The sequence below is a fragment of the Rattus norvegicus genome, chromosome 11 (assembly GCF_036323735.1).
Source record: "Rattus norvegicus strain BN/NHsdMcwi chromosome 11, GRCr8, whole genome shotgun sequence".
Classification (NCBI taxonomy): Eukaryota; Metazoa; Chordata; class Mammalia; order Rodentia; family Muridae; genus Rattus; species Rattus norvegicus.
In genome coordinates this window covers 44,969,053-44,989,662 of record NC_086029.1, presented here as the reverse complement: position 1 = coordinate 44,989,662, position 20,610 = coordinate 44,969,053, and the positions used below count along the sequence as shown (strand labels likewise).

Below are 20,610 nucleotides of genomic sequence, written 5' to 3'. Positions count from 1 at the left end.
GAGATCCAGCTTTCTGTGTAGCCCCACACTGGCCTATCGGGCCTGCAAGGACTGGCAACTGGCCCAGTGTAGATTTCAAGGCCCCTGAGTACCCGTGTTTGTCTTTCTGCTCAAGAGCTCAGCAATGTGTCCATTTCAATAACGATTACAGCAGTCTTTGGTAAGATACAGACATTGGAGTTATGTCAAAGTACAGTAGAACAAAACATCCTAAGGGAACAGTTCTGTGCGGTGACGGCTGCAGAAAGAATGGAGTAGGAATTCTCAAAAGGCACACGGGTCTCAAGTACCTCTGTGAGGACAAGATGTGAAGACATTACAGTTGGGAGAGTTGGTTCCAGCCTGTTCTGGTCATCAGACAATGAAAGGCATAACATCTGGAGATTCGGTCACCTCCCGGTGCTGGGGACTAGTGGAATACATTTGGCTCCTGAAATGTCCCAGTGAAGCAAGAGATAAAATGGGACAAGAAGCTCTGGCAGAAACTAAGCCTTTCTCACAGCTGTGGCAATGAGCAGTGAATCCAAGAACAGCCTCTACCCTGGTCTACCCCTGTGGGGCCCTGGCGGGATGCAGCAAGCAGGGCTTAGTAGCAGCTTGGGAACAGGAGTTATCTATTCCCCCTCGCCCCGCAAGGCTCCTTGTGTTTGGTGCACTGCAGCTATAAGGCACGCCATGTCTGTCTCACTGAGAAAGAAATACTGAAAAGAAATGAATCCTTTCAGACTGAGGATGCCAGGTATCCGGGTACCAGGGCACATAGGTATCTAGGTGCCTAACTATCTGTTTCTTTCTCTCTCCTCTTAGGAAGACGGCAGCTTCCCCATCACACATTGACATCCCTGGGGAAAGCAGCCTTGTTATCCTACCTGAACCAACAGGAGACAAAGCCAGCGGAGAGGCTTGCCCATTGGGATCTCAGTCATGTGGAAGATGCTGAGCGAGCCTGGCAGAGCCACTGAAACCTCCATAAACAATAAAAAGATGCCCAGGGCCTTCAAGCCTGTGTGGGGTAGGACCACTCATGGAAAAGTCAGACACTGGCCTCCTCCACTGGCCATAATGAGGACCAGGTGACGATGGATGGATGCGATCACACTGGGTTCGTTGAGTCTGAGAATTCTGCTGAGCCTGGAATGAACCCATCTACAAACAAGCGAGTCTGTCTGTGGGGGAGCTGGAAGGAATGGGGTGTGGAGAAGGCTGTGGGGTAGTGTGTGCCATCGATTACTTGTGGCTTGCAGAGAGCCGAGGAAGCCTGGACGTACAGCTTCTGAGCATCTGGAGAAGTCTTTGGACAGCATCTGAGGTCCTCTGGATGAATTGAGGTCATTCAAACCAGCCAAGCCAGGCCAGATGGAGGCTGGAGTGTGCAGTGTGCAAATGGCTCGTGGCTCGTCTCAGCTATCCTGCTTCTTGCCTGAGTTCTTGGTGGTCCGTTCCTTCCATCCACCTCACACCGGCTTAGGGTCTATCCTCCCCTTCTAGATACACTGCAGAAAAGGATCCAACCCAACTCTTCATTCGTGGCTGCAGAGATGGTTCAGCGGGTCAGATACTTGCCACAAAAGGCTGGGGACCGGAGCTTGAGACCCAGATCCCATATAAAACTCAGAACATGATAGTGTGTGCTCCTCATCTAGTACTAGGGAGACTGTTGGATTCCGAGGGCTCTCCAGGCAGCCAGCCTCACCTAAAGACTGAGCTCCACATTCCAGTGATAGGCTTTGGCTGAAAAATCAGGTGGGCTGAGTTCCTGAGGAACAACACGCTAGGATGTCCCTCCAGTTCCCACCCTTATGCACATGCATGCCCATGTGTACACGTGAACCCACATGTACCACATACACACACAAACACACAGAAACACACACACACACACACACACACACATACAACACACAGAGTTCATATTTGCATTTTAATAGGAGGGGATGGCTTCCGATAGAGTTCTTGCTATGGAAATGGAATAATGAGGGAAACAGGAATCACAGTGCTATGTGCGAACTGCTTAAAGGAAGCATTTGGAGGTGGGTCTTGTTTGACCTGCTCTGCCTCTGTCTCTTCCTAGGGCTTTGGCCTCCATGTGTTGGTCTCAGATTCCCAGTTTGTATTAGGTGAAATACAGCTAAGATAGTCGTGACACACCTTCAGTCTTGACTAGTATGGAGTGCAGGTCAATGAGAAAGCTTCGGTCCCAAGAACAGGGACCTGTTGGGCCCTGGGGACAACATGCTCATCACAAGCTATTGATCTTAGCTTGCCATTGGAGGCATGGTAGAAATAAATTGATAACTTGATGGTTCACAGCTTCCCCTGTGCCCTTCAGGGGACCACCGGGAAAACAGACTACCCTGCCCAAGCTCCCTGAGTCCCAAAGAGAGCTCTGATGCCTTCCGAGGTCCCCTGTTGTCATAACAGAAGTACAGTCTACAGCACCTCTCTTCCAACATCACCTAGAACTTGTACCAAAAAGGTGCTTCATAAACCCCATGGACCAATCTTGGAAGTTTAGGCCACAAATGTATACTCCTTATTTTGCATTTAAAAATAATGCAAAAATAATATTAAAATAATAGTCATCGGTTTTGTGGATTTGAGGTTTCATCCATGTGAGATATATTTGAGTGTCCAGGAGTAAACTTTTTAAAAAGTCACTTTTTATAGCAAATGAAGACTTTTCAAATATCACCTAACAAAAGGCCTCTTTGAAGTTGGGTGGGCAGAACACAGCCACAATGGGTACCCTGCTTACTTGCTACAAATGGCTTATTTTGCTACAAAATGAATGGAGAAGAGAAGACTTCAGAGATCTCAGCCTCAGAAAGAATTCAAGGAACCTCAGAGCCATCCCACAGGCCCCACCTCAACTATGCACTGTGGAAAGATGTTGTGCTTGGCGTAGTTCCCCATTGGCTCCGGCTTGGCCCTGGTGTGGGCTGGACGGTGACTTGGGCTCTCGGTGTGCTCCTGTTTTAGATCTTAGAGTAAAGGAGACCAGTTCATGAGTATTCAAGAGTTCAGGCAACAGAGGAAGGGAATATAGGAAGGGAGGAAAAGATAGGTTTTCTCTATTCATAACTTTTTAACCCCCATAACCTCCCCACTCCTTTGTACACACATAAACACATACCTGCATATGCATACATACATGCACGCACATACATACACACATGCCATACATACTCACTCATTTGTATATACATAAACACACATGTGCTATAAGCAAACACATTCACTTGTACACACATAAACACACATACATACACATACATAACACACACACACACACACATACACACACACACACACACATACATCAAGGTCTGGATTGCAAAATGTGTCTTCCCTGATTCTGAGAGGGGGTCTCACTAGGTTCAGTGTCCCATCCCCACTCCTGTTTTCCACCTTGCTCTTAGGAACTTAACTGCGCTTTCCTCATCTCTCTGTGTCAACGCCTTAATTCCTGATCCATTGGAAGGTGGCTGCAGTAGAGACAGGGCCTACGGAGAGGTGGTTCTTGTCAGTGAGATAGTTAGGTAGGCTCTGATGCAGTGAGAATGGCGGCTCTGTATGAGGAACAGTGGCTACTGCATCAGTCAGGGTCCTCCACAGAAGCAGAGCCACAGCACGCACAGGCAATGCAGGGGGAGTCATTGGGTTGCTTCACACAGTGCAGCCCTGAAATGGCTGTGCACTGGAGGCTGAGCCCCCTGGTGGCTGTTAATTAACCAACTTGGATGTCTCAACAGTCTTCTGCACCTTGTGCTGAAGGCCTAGAAGGTTCCTGAAGAGCTGCTCATCTTCAGTCTTCCTTGGAAAGATCTCTCTGGGCCACCACCATGTGGTGCTGTGTGCTCTGTGGGAGGATTTTCCCCTTCAGTTTATCTTTCTAAGAAATCCCTCACAGTCCCTGCCCAGGTGAGTATTTCTTATTTAGTCATTGATTCAGTCAAGATTAACCAGCATGGCTACTTAGAGAGACAGGCAGGAGGAGAAACAGATAGAAAACCACACGGGAATAACAAGAAAACGCTGTCTACAGACCAAGGGGAAAGGCCTTGGGAGCAGCCGTCCCAGCTGCCCACAGCTCCCGAACCTTTGGCCATCAGGACTGCAAGACCACAGATAGAGCAGGAAGGGTGAAAACATCATGAGACCGGGGACTCTAGACCTTGCTCCCGCTCCCCATGATCTGCCTAGCAACTAGAGTGGGTTTTTTTTTTAAAACTTTTTATTGATTCTTTGTGAATTTTTCCCATCAAGCACCCAGGTCCTGTGCATCTCCCTGTCCACACACAGATACCCTTTACCACTGCAACCTCCCCCCACAAAATAAAACACACACACACACACACACACACACACACACACACACACCACCACCACCACCACCACCACCAACAACAACAACAACAAAACAAGGCAAAAAGAAAACAACAAAAAAATCTCATTGTGGAAGCTGAGGCACATCACAGTGTGGCCCACAGCACATCCTTCAAACAGGAGTATTTGTAAACGATATTTTTATTTTGAATTCTGTGTATTTGTGTATGTGCCTGAGTGCAGAGCCCACAGAGCCCACTAGAGGGCATCAGATCCTTTGGAGCTGGAGTTACAGGTGTGTTATAGGTGGCCAATGGGACCCGAGCCCTGGTCTTCTGGAAGAGCATCATGCGCTCTCCACCACCAGACATGAATGCTAAGGATAGAAATAGAAGATTTAAGGTACAAACACTACTCAGAACAGGGGTCAATATCCTCTGCGGGGCTCTTGTGAGAATCACGAGTGTGAAGCATGGACCCAGGACCCAGGGACACAGAGATGACACTGTCTAAGCCACTGTGACCGTCAGAGTCTCCATCGAAGATGTTGGAGGGAGCCGGTTTACAGCTGCTTGTGCATCTTTGCCAAGTGGCAGCCCATTGAGTGGGTGCCTCAGTACTGAAACATTTGGTGTCTGAGACGACCCTGGGGATTCTTCTCCCCGGGATACTAGGTGACCTAACTTTCAGGGTAGGTTCACAGAATCTGTTATTCCCGAAACCAATTTTCCCTCTTTACATCCATGGACCTGCTGCTACCTGCTTACCAACTATTATGGTTTGGATCTGCGAGGTCCCTCACAAGTCCATGTTCTGCACAGTTTCTGAGCTGCTGGTGCTATTGGGAGAGGCTCTGGAACCATGGGAGGTGGAACCTGGCTGTGGAAGAAGGCCACTAGAGGCAAGCTTTGTAAATTTGATGGGGAAATTGATTCCTGCCTGGCTCTTATCTTCCTGGCCTGCTATGATATCATCAGCCCTCGTCACACACTTCTGTCACCATTATCTAAGCCGTCCACTATCCCTTTCCCTCCACAATGAACCGATCCCTCTGAAACCAGGGGCCCAAGCACATCGCCCCCTTCTTCAGTTGTTCTGTCGCCCTTCACCGTGATATAAATTAACCAGTTGATCGGTGTCACAGGAAGGCAGAATTTCTTAGGTAAGATCAGGCTTTGCTGAAAGGTTGCAAATTATACCACAAGCCCGCCACCTTCATGCCAGCCCCACTAAACTCCTCAGGGATGACTTTGCTTTGGTTTGCCTTCTCCTTGGAAATACTTGGAATGTTTATGATCCTAACCTCTTAGACATGCCCCTTGGGACATACCAGAGGAGCAGGGCTGCACACAGCTGCTCACTTCTGAAATGGGGTTTGGTCTCTGTGGCTACATTTAATGTCGGTCTGTACCCTTCCCAGTAACCCTGGACCCTGAGCTACATTTAGTCTTGGAAAATACTGCACACTGATTTTGTCTAAAAATCCAACATCCAATTGGATAAATTAGAATCTCTCCATAACTTCTCCCAACCCACAGTGCCATGTATGCCAGCCAATAGCACTTCCGTACTTTACCTCTCTCTAGATGAAAGGTGACTCACAGCCATCTGTGTTCATGGTCATAGATTCTTGGCCAGGATTCTTGGCCATAGATTCTCCTTTAGAACAAAACTTGATATAAGCACCCGGGGCCAGGAAAGCCCCTTCCCCACTGGAGATTATTTCAGAAGGCTCATGCTGTGCCAGTGGGGGATCCACAGCATACGGTGACACTGGAGGTGACTGCCTGGCTCATATTTGCAGCCTTTAAGGCATTTTCTCCGTACATCTTCCAGAATGTATAAACCAAAGCAGTTGCTCCTGTGAGTTGTTCCTGACCCACGGTCACGAACCAGAGAGAGTCATGGGAGCCAGTTTGCAGAACCCAAGGTTTTGACCCATCAGTATAGATTGCTGTGATATTTGAATAAGCTCAGTGGAAGATTCCATCGGCTCTACAGCACATTCAGAGAGAGATGGGTTGCAGGACCCTCAAGAATAAAGAGGTGACGGAGCCACGTGACGGAACAACAAACACTGCTAGGGCTTCCACTGTGCACCCTGATGCTATCGTGCTTCATACTGCAATGCCTCGTTTATTGACTTCACAGGGTCCCACGGCAGAATGCTACGAGTATCACTTTCCCATTGGGGTGAAAATTCACATGGTCAAAGAATATGGTGGTCTGAAAAGCTCTTCTGGTAATTATAGAATCTGTAGGACGGACTGAGTTCTTCACCTTGTCTGTAAAATTGTGACCCTGGCAAGTCACCAGCTCATCCAAATGGTCAGAAGTCAGGAATGATCTCAATATCAATTCAAATTTGATAAGGGAGACTGAGTCTGACGCATCAGGCAGGCAACAGACACCACCGAGGTTTAGACTTCCGGTGACATTAGGTCTGGTGGGTTTTATCTGGAGGTGTCACAACCGCTCTGGAAGGTGCAGCTCCCACCTTGAAAACTGTCTTGAACCCTAACATCTCAAGGTACAGGGTACCAACTACTCTGAGAAAGAGCCTTCCACTCTCAGTTGATATTTCCCAAAAACTCCCTCCCTGACCTTCCCTGAGGCTTGTATCTTAGTGGATTCCAGTCCAGTCAAGTTGACAGATCAAGCATCACACCAGAAGAACTTAAACACCCCCAATTTCGAGGTGTCCACAGCAGTCATTCCTGCAGCTAGACACCCGAATCACAGTGACCCGAGTGGAAAGTACTACACAGCCAGCATGTTGCTTCTGAAACATCCTTCCTCCTTTGCCTTTGACTGGGCAGAGGTTAACCCCCAGACATCCAGAGCACCAAGCACATCCCTACCTGGTTCAGACGCTTCGCTGTAGCAAGATCTCAGGAGAAAGCAAGGGGGAGGGGGCCACATGTGCAGAAAATCACCATAGGGGGGCTGGGTATCTAAGAACTGTGGGGAATCCTGTAGGGAGTCAGTAGCAGCACTGACACTCCATCCGATGGGCATGAAGGACAAGAGGGTCTCAGAACACAGACTGCAAGGATTATGAGGAGTTGAGGCCACTTCACGGAGATGATGGGTCCAGAGACCCTTCCTTGTCTGCTTCTGATCCAGGGCAGATGCCTCTCTAGCTGAACCCAACTACATAACAGGATCCTTAGGTACCTAGGGCAGAGAGTACCAGACAAGGCACAAAGTGTGGCTGCCTCTAGAAAGGAGGAGGAACTTGACGCTGAACTGCAAACCTCACCATCTTACTGCTTTTTATACTGTTGATGGTTAATATGTCAGCCTGACAGGGTCTAGGCTCCCTTGACAAATATGTCTCCGGACAGCATGTGAGGAAGGCAAGATTAAGTTAACTGAGTTAGGCAACGCTAGTGTATGGGGCTGCAGTCCAGAACTGAATAGGGAAGGAGAAAATGAGGAACTCACAGATGACTCTCTCTCTGCCTCCTGAGTATGGACACAGTGTGATGTGCTGCCTCAAGCTCTTGCTGCCACGGCCACGACTACCCTCATGACAGACCGTGCCCTTAAACTGCAGGCCGAAATAAACCCTTCCTTAAGAGGCATTATTCTGGGTATTTCATCACGGCAACAAGACAAGGAACTAAAAGTCCATGTCATTGTGATAACCCTCCAACCGCTTGGAGCCTGTGAAAGGACCCAGCATTTGAAACTGAGTTTAATCGAATGATCAGGGAAATTAGTTTTGAGACTTTGCAATCAATACTTCTATACAAAGGAGTCTTTTAATTTGTAAATTCTTAAGTCTTTTTATTAGTCTATAAGTGAGGTTTGAATTTTTAAAAGAACATTATGTGCGTATGACATTGAGGCCCTGTGTATTAAATTAGCTACACACAGGACTAGCACTGCTGTCCATGCACACAGCTCAGAAGCTCCCGAGCTGCTCATATTAGTGCGGACCAGGACCCCACGATGCAAGCTCCAACTCCAGAGCCCGCCAGAAAGATTTCATTGTTCCTGCCATGGACTGCCCTTCTCCTAGCTTGCTGACTGCCAGGCATTCTTGTGGGGGTGGTATTTCTGCTGCATAACCTTGTTCTTATCCTTTTGCTTTTGAGGTACATGTGCTTGACTCCTAAACAAGGCTGTGAAGTCATTAGGGGACAAGGTCTCACCCTTCAGAGTCTTTGCGTCCTTCCATGTCCTGTTTCTCTCAATATAGCGCTAAACACATACATCCTCGGGGAGTGGGGGTCGATTGCTTGGATTTGTTTAGCCTTGTGTGCAGTGAGTACTACGTTACTAGTTGATGCTGTCAACTTGGTGGGATCTAGAATCACCTAGGAGACAAACTTCTGGACGTGTCAATAAGAGAGTTTCTAGACCGAGTTGACTGAGGTAGGAAGACGAATCCTAAATGTGCACAGCACCCACCGTTCTCTGGCCTGGGGGTCCAGATGGGCAGAAGGAAGGAAGTGAACTGAGCACCAGCACCACTCTTTCTGTTCCTGCCTGGATGCTGTGGGGACAGCTGTCTCAAGCTCTTGCTTCCGTGCCTTCCCCCTGGATGGTACCCTCAAACTGGGAGCCCAGATAAACCCTTTCTTCCTTGAGTTGCTTTGGACAGGCATCTTGATACAGAAATAGGAAAGCAGTCAATACAACCACAGACACAGTCCTGAATGTGTCCAGGTTTGGTCAAGGGAGATCTCCTAGAGTACAGTAGAGGCCATGGGCATGGCCCACCTGAGGTTTGAGTACTGAGGAGTTTCACCAGGATCTCTACCTGTTGAAGCTGCTTCCCTCTGCAGGAGGAGACTCTGTCTCCAGCTCACTTCACCGTCACCGTCAGGGACAATGGGACTGCCTGCCTGCATTGTGGATGTCTTAGATGCTGATATCTTCTTTGGATATAAGTTAGGCATTTTTGATGAGCTTCAAACTTTGTTAGGAGAATTTATCAGTGGGTATCTGTGATGTACCAGGCCCTGGGGTCACAGTGGCAGAGGCCCCCAGACAATAATATAATCCAGTCAGTGTTCAGAAAATGACACCAAACAGCATGTGCTCAGTGACATGAGCTCAGTGACATGTAGCCACTGCTGAGTGACACGATGTCAGAAAATGGCTCATGAAGAAAGGGACAAGGAGGCAGCATGGGAATCAGACTATTCAGGGACAAAGAACAGTGTAAGACTGGTGGGTGTGCACTTCTGATCATGCCGTGTTATCCAGGGCACCACTGACGGATTCCTGCAGGGGAGAAAGGCAGCCTCTGAGAGGATTCAGTGTCAAGGGTTCAGGATAGGCTTTCAAAGTGGAACTGGGGATAGGATGTACTGAAATTAGTGTTCTTCATTTCAGAGGTCCTTTTGGTTTCTTAGCAATGGCTATGCCATAGTTTGGGGCATTCCAAAATGAGGATTTTAAAATGAGATGTAGCTAAGGATGGGTGGCGTAGAGTGGAAATAGGACTGAGAGAAATGGGCAGGGGACATGAGGAATCTGGAAATGAGGTTCTGCTCTTTAGGAAGAACCGATGTTCTTAGTATCCAAAGGAATCGGTTCCCAGATCCCCATGGACACCAGGGTTCACAGATGCTGAAGCCCCTTTATGAAATAGCAGTTTCCAATGACCTGTACACATCTTCCCACACACAGGAATATCTCAACTGACTATAATGCCAACTACAGTAACCAAGTCTATAAATGTTCAACACAGAAGCAAATTTCCCCAAGTATTTCCCACACAGAACTTGTTGAATCTATGGTGTAAAACCTGCGGCTACCATGAGCCACACACACATACTCACAGATGAGCTTGCCAGGTGCTCACGCACCAGTGAGTGCTGGAGAAGGCTGGTCCAGACCTGCTTCCTGACCTCCTCAACCCCACACATTGCACAACAGCCTCCTCTAAATTCAAACACTCCCTTCAGGAGGAAGTAGAGGGCATGTAAGACTCAGGAAGCAAACAAACTTCACATACTTGGAAAACTTACAAGACTCCTAAGGGCTAACCCCTCCGACTCCAGGGTTACAGAAGCCGAGAACAACTGTGGGGAACGAGGTATGTTCTGACGAGAAGGATCGTGGAGGCAGAGGCTGAGCTGCAGACAGGAGATTCTCAGCCGTACTGAGATTCCATGCTTTCAGGAGTCTTGTCTGTGTCAGGCTGGGCTTCTCAGTGCTGCTGCTTCTGAGACATCCTGGCTCCTGTAAGTAACCCCCCTTTCCCAGATTCTTATTGGGAAAGGGAATGAAAAACTCACTGGTCCCCTAAATTGGACTTCTGCGCAATCGTTACTTTGGCCTGTCACGGTTCCCTTTCTGATCAGGTGTGGAGGAGAATGCTGTGATCAGGGATACAAGAGGACCCAGGAAGGCTTCGGGATAGGAAATATGAACATGTGTATGGGCAGTGACCCAGAGCTAATGAACGCAATACCTCCTGCCCACCTCCAAAGGTGCAGAAGTTCCGGAAGCAGTAAGCAGGGCAAGGGAGATTGACATGACCCAGAATTTATGAACACATTAGTTTTTACTGCCGGGAAAATTAAAAGCTTGAATGGAATGCAGAATCGGTTATTACAATTAAATTCATAGCAATCGAAATTATGTACATCTCTAAATTTATATTCCAATATTTGAGTCACATGTTTAGGCCTCAAAGGAGAAAGCAGAGACACTTAAAACAAATACAAAAAATAAACAAGAGATGGGGGCAGGGGAGGTGTCCTAGAAGCATAGAACTCAGGGGAGAAAAGAGATCCCGGGAGAGGACCCTGAACTTCCCAAGGGCCAGGGACAAGGCCCTGTGTTGATGAGCATGTTATGGGACACAAAGTGTGACCTCTGAAGGTTCAGAGACTACACACATGAGCAACCACTGGGGTATGCCCTGTATTGTGAACTTGAGGGGACACAAAGTGTGTTCACCTCTCATCTGGGAGGTGGTCATGCCTCAATACAGGCCATCAACTTTCTCTGAGCCTGATACAAGATTCCTTCTCAGAAAGGTTATCCAGACTCAGGACAAATAACCACAAAGAAAATGTATCCCAGTTTTATGATCCTACAGAATTTCAAGTCCTCAGGTTACCTCAGGACCAGTTTGGGAACCTTCCCTAAATGCACAGTTTCAAATGTGCACGAGGTGAGGCTAGGTAAGCTGAGAGCAGTGCAGTGCCCAACAACCTGACCAGACACTGTGACCATAATTGGTCCCTTGAGTGACCAGGCCAACACCACACCAGAAGCCACTAGCTGTGAAACAACTAAGCAATGACCTGCTTTCCTGAGTAACCCAGCTATCAGGGAGACAGTCTGCATCGTAGGGATACGTTCTGTTCTGTTCTTCAATACTAGCTTTCTTCTAGTAGCCTGGAGCCAAGATACTGCAACTGCTGACCACCAAACCATCAGGAGATGGTTCCTAGTCCGTGTGGGTTTAGTGAAAGGGACTCTGGATGGCAGGGTGGGATTCAGCGGCACGATCTTAGAGGAAGTATCAAAAGCCTTGAACATGTTATAGCTTGACCCAACAGCTCCGCTTCTATATACTCATCTAAGAAATCGTCGTGGATGGGCGCTCACTGCTGTGACGGGGACAGTAAGGCAGAGGTGGGAAACAAGTCTGGCTCAAACAATGGGGTATAATTCCATAAATTATGAAACGCTTACACAAAAGAACACGGTGCATGGAACTATACCATAGGTGGATATCTAATGATGTGGGAAGAGCGCAGAATAGGACGCAGCAGAGGGCAATAAGTCGGATCTCTGGCCTCTCAATAGTTTCATGTCTACGAAAAAGAATGGATGCAGCCAAAATCTAATAATGCTATTCCTCAAGAACTAAGGTTAAAGGCCATTTTCTCTTTCTCCTTCGGGCTTCTCCTGTCTCCTGTAATGAACATGAATTGTGCTTGTAATCGGGGTTTTAAGTACAAACTTTGACGGAGGGTATTTTGTACACAATCCCTCCTCACCTTCTGAGGCCAATCAATCTCTAGAAATAACTCAGTAAACACCTCACCAACAAAGGGTCTTTTATTTGCCTGGCTTGGAATCTTTGGTAGCATGATTTTAATGATTCTGGGGGAACTTTTAGGTCTGTGTTTTTCTTTTTGTCCAGATGGTTGTCAAGCTGTAGGTAGGGAACGGGGACTATCACTGCCAGTGGTTTTGCCTGATTGGAGGAAGGAGAAAGAGCCCTTTGTGGGCCAACGTCCCCCTCTTTCTACCAGTGATGCACCAAGGTTGCAATCAAGTTCAGCATGAAAACTTCTGGCTGTTCACGAGGGCCAGGGAGGCTAAGCAGCCACGAGGAAGGTCTCAGGCAATGCTCTGTAAACAAACCTTCAAAGAGCAGTTAGAGAACATATGGGTGCTCTTTCTACATGCTGGCCGTGTAAATGTCTCTGGTCTCACCCTTGTATGCTAGGATGCAAAGACAGGACCGCTACAGGGAGAGAAATATAAGAGCAGCGAACACTTGAGGGGCCTCCTATGGTCTAAGATCCACACAATTAAAAACAGCAAATCACTCTGCCGATGACCTTGACTAAATGCTCTGAATATTGCGAAGCCACAGTGTTCCAGTTCTCTTTAGGTAAGTGACAGAAATCTCCTAAACACGGGGATCTGCAGCAACTCTGTCACTGAGCTCTGGATTCTGTGGCTCAAAATGAGACAGAGCTTACGGTCATTGTTTGTTTCTGATGCCCTGTGGTCTTGATTTTCAGTGGGGTCTGGAATTCTCAGATCTCTTCACACCAGACTCAGTATTGATGAGTGAACTCCCTACAGCACCTTCTCAAGGCCTCTTTGTTTGGCCAGGCTTCCCTCAGCGGAACTCTACGGCCTTGCCCATCCTTGTCCTGAGCCATCAGCCATTTCATCTCCTGCCTTCTGTGGGCTAAAGGAAAATCCCAAGGCAAGGTCAGATTTAGCCGGAGGGGAGTTAGAGTCTGTCTCTTGTTGACCAGTGGCAGATTCACCTTGTTGAAGCTTCACCAAGTGGGGAGCACGCATCTGGTGCATGCTAGACTGACTGGCCACCAAGTTCTCCCCGCCTGACACTGAAGTCACAGGCAGGTGCTGCTACACTCAGTGTCTGTTCACGAACACCAGAGACTCAGGTCCTCACAGGTGTGCAGCCAGCACTTTACAGCCTGAGCCATCATCGTGGTTCCTCCTTGGATGCTGACCAGGGCTGTGTTAGCCTGCTATCACCAAACCTTCTGATCTTCAGGAGAAGCCTGCTATCTCCAAACATTCCCCTCCATCTCTTCTTTCTCTCTGACACTCTAAGAGCATGCCTCAACCCTTATTTATGGGTCTCCCTTCTAGTTTCCCCTCACTTCTATAGATCAAAGTACCTATCCCTTCTTCAAGCAGTAGCGCTGCCTCTTGATAAAGACAAGTTCTCAACTTTGGACACACAAAGAGAGAGGAGAGGTGAGACATAGGATGTCACCCAGGGATTCTGAGGGGGGCAAAATGAAGAATCTGATGGTTCCAGGCAGAGAAGGAACAGGGTTCTAGAGGAGAGAAAACTTGCAGGATGGGCAGAGGTCACCCTGCAAGTGGCTAGGAAGGAGGCCATGCTTTTCTTCTGAAGGAAAGAATGAAGGGGATTATGGGAGGGTTAGCCCAACTGATGGAGCAGTCAGCCAGACTACACACAAGGCATTGAGGATATCCCTAAACCTGTGATGGTCCCTCTTGGTGTCTTCTTTTGTGTGGGGGTGAAATAGGGGAAGCACTGAACACTGTGGAGAGGCCACAGACGACAGGGTCCTCTGGTAGAACAGATCCAAGGCAACATGTATGTGCTATGAGAGGAATTTGTGAGATCTGCTTGCATAATAGAAACTTATTACAACTGTTATCTGCACGCTGGAGAAGCTGAGACCCCAGAAGCAGTTCAATCTATGGAGCTGGATGCCTCTGCCATCTCAGTATGTTGCTGAAACTCTGTAAGGTTCCTAAGGAGATTCTGGTCTTCATTCACGTCGGAAGGCTGAAGCTGGATTCTGACACCAGCGAAGGCCAGTGTAGACCAGTGCAAGGCAGGTAGCAACAGTGCTTTTGTCTTGGTCTTCATACCTGGCCACCTTTTGGAAGGCATTGCCCTTCTCTGAGGTCAGGCCTTCCTTCTGGGTTAATCCTCTCTGGAAGCCCCTCACAGACATCAGAAGTGTGTCTTCTAGGTGGTTCCAGATACTGTCAGGTTGATAAGCAAGATTCAGCACTGGTGGTGGGTGCTCAAGGGAGGGAGTGGTGGCCAGGAACAGTAGACTGGAAGCTCTCTGTATCTGACTGACAGCCTTGCAGAAATTTTGAAGCATGATTTTGCAAATAGGTGTCCTTTAAGCACCTTTCTAGGGCTTCAGAGCAGGGGTAAGAGTTCACTTAAGGTCACAGGGGCTGCTTTTACCTCAGTGGTAAAGCACTTGTCTTGTAGGTGGCAAGGCTCTGGGTCTAATTCCCCAGGACCAGATACATAAATAAGTCTCAAAGATGATCCGACACTGGGGATTAGAGCAGAGGAAAACCAGTGGGTGAGCGGGCTGGCTAGTCTTGGTTGCTAACTTGATTACATCGGGAAATAACTAAAGCCCAAAAATAGAGGGAATCTTACCTAATTCAAAGTGGGAAGACTCACTTCTAATCTGGATCTGTTGAGGTGGGAACACCTAGCTCTAATCTGGGTCATGCCTACTGCTGACAGTCTATATAAAGACACAGAAGGAGGAAGCTTTTGTTCTTTGCTCTCACCTTGCTGGCAAGTCCATGCCTTCAATGACGTTAAAGCCTACTTTGGGATTCTGATGTATACTGGAGACCAGCTGAGACATACATACAGCCTCCTGGACTGAAAAACTACAGGTGCGATCCAGCTAGTCCAACAATGGCTCTCTCTCTCTCTTTCTCTCTCTCTCTCTCTCTCTCTCTCTCTCTCTCTCTCTCTCTCTCCCTCCCTCCCTCCCTCCCTCCCTCCCCCCTCTCATCTATCTATCATCTATTCAATCTGTATAAGTTCTGTTACTTTAGAGAACTCTGACTAATACTGTGAGGTATAAGGCTTTGATTTGTAGAACCCAGGTAGAGACAGACCTTGTTGGAAGCAGTGGAAACAGCTGTGGCTGAGTTAAGAGGAAGCGTCATGTGCCTCCACCCCTGGTTAGCCAAAGGATAGACCTGTCTTATCCTGAGGGAGTGTGGCCTTGCACCACTGAGATCCATCAGCATCACAAGTAAATACATCACAGCGTAAGAACATGGCAGGAGACTGGTGACACAAAGGAACTCTTTGTGTAAAGGGAGGGGTGGCTTACTTGTGTGACATTTCTATCAGGTCTAATTTGGAAGGACCTGACAGAAAACGGGTATGTGCTTTATTCTACAGCCATACAGCAAGCAATGGTCTCCCACTTGGGCTTTCTTGAAAACTGTTTTGTTTTGCTTTTTAAAGATGAGCAGTTAGAACCAGATAGTGCAAGACACAAATGATTGAAGGGGGAGAATATTAGACAGCATCTATAGATGAACAAAACAGCTTTCAGCACACACAGAGACTCAAAACAGGCTCATCAAGTCCAATCCGTGCCATGAGATGCTTATGTAAGAACATTCAGGAACGTGTTTAGTTCCTGTGAAATGAGGCATGCCTTCCCAAATTTCACTTCCAAAGTTAAATTTGAACCTGGAATAACATTCAATTCCTCACTCATCATGCTATGCATCTGTTGGAAGCAAATTCAAAACAAATTTTCTATTGTACAGCAAAAAATGAGTGTCAGCTCACCCACTGTTTCTCAAGTTCTCTTTGTATTCTCTCTGTTCCCATAACTCAGAATTGTGTGCTCACTTTCTAAGTGAGCCCTGCTTTCTTCCCCTTAATGTCTCCTGGTTTACAACTTATAGACATGGGAACCATCTGAGGTTGGGGACCATGGGCCAATGACTAGCCCTTCTTTGGGTCCTTGAGACTACCGACCTTGAACACAAAGGTCCCTGCCTCATAGACCCCCATAATCGATGTAAATTGCTCTTGAGAAAAATGTTAAAATCTTAATGGGAAAGTAAACACGAAGCCACACAATTCCTTAATTTGTGTTTCAAGAAAACAAATGATTGTCTTAACGCTGCGGTGCCCCTGCTAAAATAATCCAACTGCTGGAGGCCTAAAATATTTGAATCTTGCTCAGAAATCCCATCCAGTAATTTGACATTGGCACCCTCTCCCCCGTGCTGGGCCTTCAGCTCTGGACTGCCTCTCATCCAGCCTGGCCGGTCCTCGTTCCAGATCCCTCTGGGATCGTTTTAACTATATGGGCGTATTTTCAGCTTCGAAAATATTGAAAACTCTTACAATGCGTTTTTACCAATTACTGAGGGTTTGAGTTTTGGAGAACAAATTTCTCAAGTGGGCACCAAGTTAGGGACATTCTGGAAAGAGTCCTTGTGTATTTGAAATGTTAAGGACAGAACTGAGGTTACATCCTTGCCAATCCGTTCTCCAGTTTTTCTTCCCTTAGTTAGAGCAAGGCAAGTTCAAGGGGATAGCCATCAAGGTCAAAAGAGCCAGGTGGTCGCCATGAGCTGACTTAGGCAGCTAAAAGGTTAAATCATTGGACAGCATAAAGACATGGAAACCATTCACCCTGAGTTAGCCATTGCACTATAGTGACTGGGTTGGGGTGTTTTACTCTGTGGCTACAGGGGGATCCAGATGACATGAGCTAGACATATACTCTCCTGTTACCAGTTTTCACAATGCTAAGTACAGAAATTAAAATTCTGTGGCTTTTCAAATCATGCACTCTAGTCTCTGGCAAACAGTACACAGCTTCCTTGCAGCATAGTCTCCTGTCTGCAACCCATAGGGTTGACTTTGTACAATCGATAGCAAAAGCCTCATAGACGAGGGTACCACTCTGTGCCCGCAGGTTTTAATCTGCCTTCAATCTTTCTCCACCAGATCCCCCCAAATGTCAAGGGGGGTTGTGCAATCTTACAGACAAAATTGATTTTAATTCAATAAAGGGGAAAAAAAAAGAACAAACATATCGTAGCCCTTGGGGGTCTGGGGAATGATGGAGGGAAGCTTGTGAAATAATTATTTTCCATCATCCATGGTGAGAAACCAAATCTGCTCTGTGGGAAGGGCTGTCTGAAGATGTAGTTTTCCACTTAGGAGAAGCTGGGCTTAGGTGACAACTCATAACTGGGAAAAAGGATGGGGTAGGTGAAGAAGGGATTGGTGAAGAGGCAAGGAAGGCATCATGGTGGGAGCCATATTAGGAAGTGTTTGTGGGTAAAATAGTAACATTAGGGACAGGAGAAAGGACTTTAAGAAAGTCTACCTTGACTGGCTGACACCAGTCTTAAGTAGCTTTAGTACTTTGAAGTCATTGTGGTCTTTCAGAGAATGGTGGAGTCTAAAGCCTGCGTTGACATCCTGATCCTCTAGTAGCCATGGGAACTTGAGAGATGTTCTTCTTCCTTCTCCTTTGCGTTTGCTCACAATGATGTATCACTTCTCAGATCACTTGAACAACCGTCATTAACCAAGAGTCTCTCTAAAATTGGGTGTGAAACCCTTTCCTGTCCATCTGTCATTTCTGAAGCAGGTAAAAGAAGAAACCAACCAATAAACATCAATCCAGTAAGGAAAGTCTGCTGTCAGCTCCCTCTGTGAGTCAGGCTGACCATGACATCAGCGTCAGGTCTTGCCATGATCCAACTCTGTCACTGATCAGCGGGCATTGTTACTCCCTTATAAAATATGCAATGCCATTCATAGGGAGACGTTCAGCTCCTCTTGTCTTCTGACCTATCAGGTTTTAGCCAGGCATCCAGTTCCCTTTTGCACGTCTGTGTTCCAGTCTGATAACATTGCTCATTAATTATGAACTCTATCCCAGGAAGACTCCTTCTCCCTGATGCTCAGAAAGATGCTCACGGCATGATGTGGGCCCGGCCTTGTGTCTTTCTGACATTTCTTTTAGATTCTTAAAGGCAGTTTTCAAAGTTCAGGTCCACAGCCATTTTGACACATCCTAGTGACATTCCCACACAATGCTCACAAGACTGCATTTCTGTATGAATCTCCCTATGTTTTTAGACAATAAAAAGTTAGAGGCATAGACTAGTCATCTTTGTGTTCTGAATGCACACCTGTTGTGGAACAGTGGATTTTACCTCCCAAGGGGTAGAGTCCACAGGAATAGATTTTGCCTAAGACATGAGAGAAATTTTCTCTAATAGTTTTGTGTGGCCCCAAAAGGGAACCACTTGCTTTGGGACAGAGAAGCCACATACTGGAACCCATAAAAGGGTAACCCAGCAAGGTTTTAAGGGACTGGAAGCTATTCACTAGAGAGATAAGTCAGTGCTGAGTAACTCTGTCTCCTACACAGACATGGGACCTCAAGTTGGGCCCCTGACTATGTCCTAAGTAACCCTCTGTGAGATGCAGCACCCCCAAACATGCTTCTTGTTGTTTCCTCAATTACCCCTTTTAGTAGAGGCTACAGTTTATGGTTTTATTTTTAGACTTGAATTCTAAGTGGGTCTTTGTTTTCTGCTTTCTGAAATTGGAAGTTATAGTAAAAGTGTGTGTGTGTGTGTGTGTGTGTATATGTGTGTGTATGTGTGTGTGTGTGTGTTGTGTGTACATGTTCACATGTGTGGAGATCAGACAATATCTTATGGGAGTCAACTGTCTTCTTCCACAGCATAGATCCTGCAGACTGAACTCAGGTGGTCAAGCTTGGTGGCCAAGCACTTTTATTTGTTGAGCCATCTTGCCAACCTGGTTGTCTAAGATGTATTTGCGTTCGGCCAAACCTGGTGTACCTTCTGTACTTCCAGAAAGATTGAAACAAGAAAATCAGGAATTTGAGGCCAGTCTTGGCTACATGGGAAGACCTTGTCTCAAAAAAAAAAAATGCTGATAGGTCAAGTTTATTTACATTTAAATTATGTGTGTATTATATATATGTATATATGCATGTATGTATACTTAATTTCACCATTAAGGAAATGGCATATTAAAGATTATCTCTAAATCAAGAGATTTTCCTGTCACAGTCCTCCAGCTTTCCGGACCTGAGCTGTCACAGCTTACATGCAGAGGACCCTTCTGCCTCAGGAGACTAATCAGGGTGCGTCTAGAGCTCAGCTCCTAGCAAATAAAGGAGGCTTCAAGTTCCCAGGCTCCCCCAGGTTTCTCTGCAAGATGTCACAAGCAAATTCACACTCACAGAACAATCGAGTTGTTTCCCAGGGACCTCACTGCAGCTGGGTAGCATGGCTGCTTAATTCCATGGACTCAGTACCGGAAGAGGGAGTCAATCCCTACCCCACCCTGACCCGTTCCTTTCAACTGTCTGTCTTGAACGCAAGCATCCTTTGTTTGTTATCGGCCATTTGTATTTCCTGTTCTGGTAATTAATTCATTGCTTTTCTCCTGTTGGTTTCCTCATGTGTCAGAACACTAATTCACAGTCAATTGGATATGTCTCCCATGCTGTTAACTTTTAATCTTGTTTTTGCCAAAGGAAGATTTATGTTTTCTGTGGAGACGGTTTCAATTTAAAATATTTGGGCACATCCTTTATGGTTCAGACTTCACAGAGCCCTTTAACGCCTCCTTTTACCCTCTTCTGTACCTCACAGTGGACGCATCCTTACCAGCTTTAACATTCTGGAAGTATGTTACTTCTGTTTAGGCTGACAGGCAAGGTACAGGACATAAAGAGTGAGATACGAATCCCATCTCACTGATCCTTCTCCTTCCCCAGCTCTCCCACCACCAAGCCTGTAAGAACTTTTCACCACCGCTGAGACCACAGGAACGAGGACTCCAGCCTGCACCCATTCCCTATGGCTGCCCTGACAAATTTCCACAGATGTAATGGCTTCAGCCATAGTACACATCTCATGATATCACTCTGGGCATGAGACATTCCGAAGTCAGGATGCAGGGCAGTCAGTGTTCCTTCAGTTTCTGTGCCTTTACCATCCGGACTTCCACCTCCACAGTGCAATCTTCTCTTCTACCCCCATGGACTCTGTGAGCCCCAGGATCCTGACACCATACACAGCAAGATCTGTGACAGGACAGGAGCTATAAGTAAGGTCATGTTTTCAGGTTCCCGGGAGCAGAATGTGGGCCACTTAGTGACCCTTTGTTCTTCCTCTCAGTTGAAAAAACTGCTCAGTAAAACAAATTTCAAGGGAATTAATGTCATTACATTCAAAGGCAGAGAATTCGGAAAGAGT

The 20,610-nt window shown here is 46.9% G+C and overlaps 1 long non-coding RNA gene across 7 annotated transcripts in view; it reads left to right on the top strand.

Moving 5' to 3' along the window:
- Window positions 1–7,208: 7,208 nt before the first annotated feature.
- The window catches only part of LOC102548079 (uncharacterized), a 40,338-nt gene continuing 26,936 nt past the window's right edge, over window positions 7,209–20,610 (top strand). For 5 of the 7 annotated variants that reach the window (XR_010056067.1, XR_010056064.1, XR_010056066.1 and 2 more), the window contains exon 1: window positions 7,209–10,529. This is a non-coding gene — a long non-coding RNA (uncharacterized LOC102548079). The remainder of the gene's footprint in view (window positions 10,530–20,610) is intronic. The other 2 variants (XR_010056065.1, XR_005491235.2) reach the window with 2 other exon arrangements.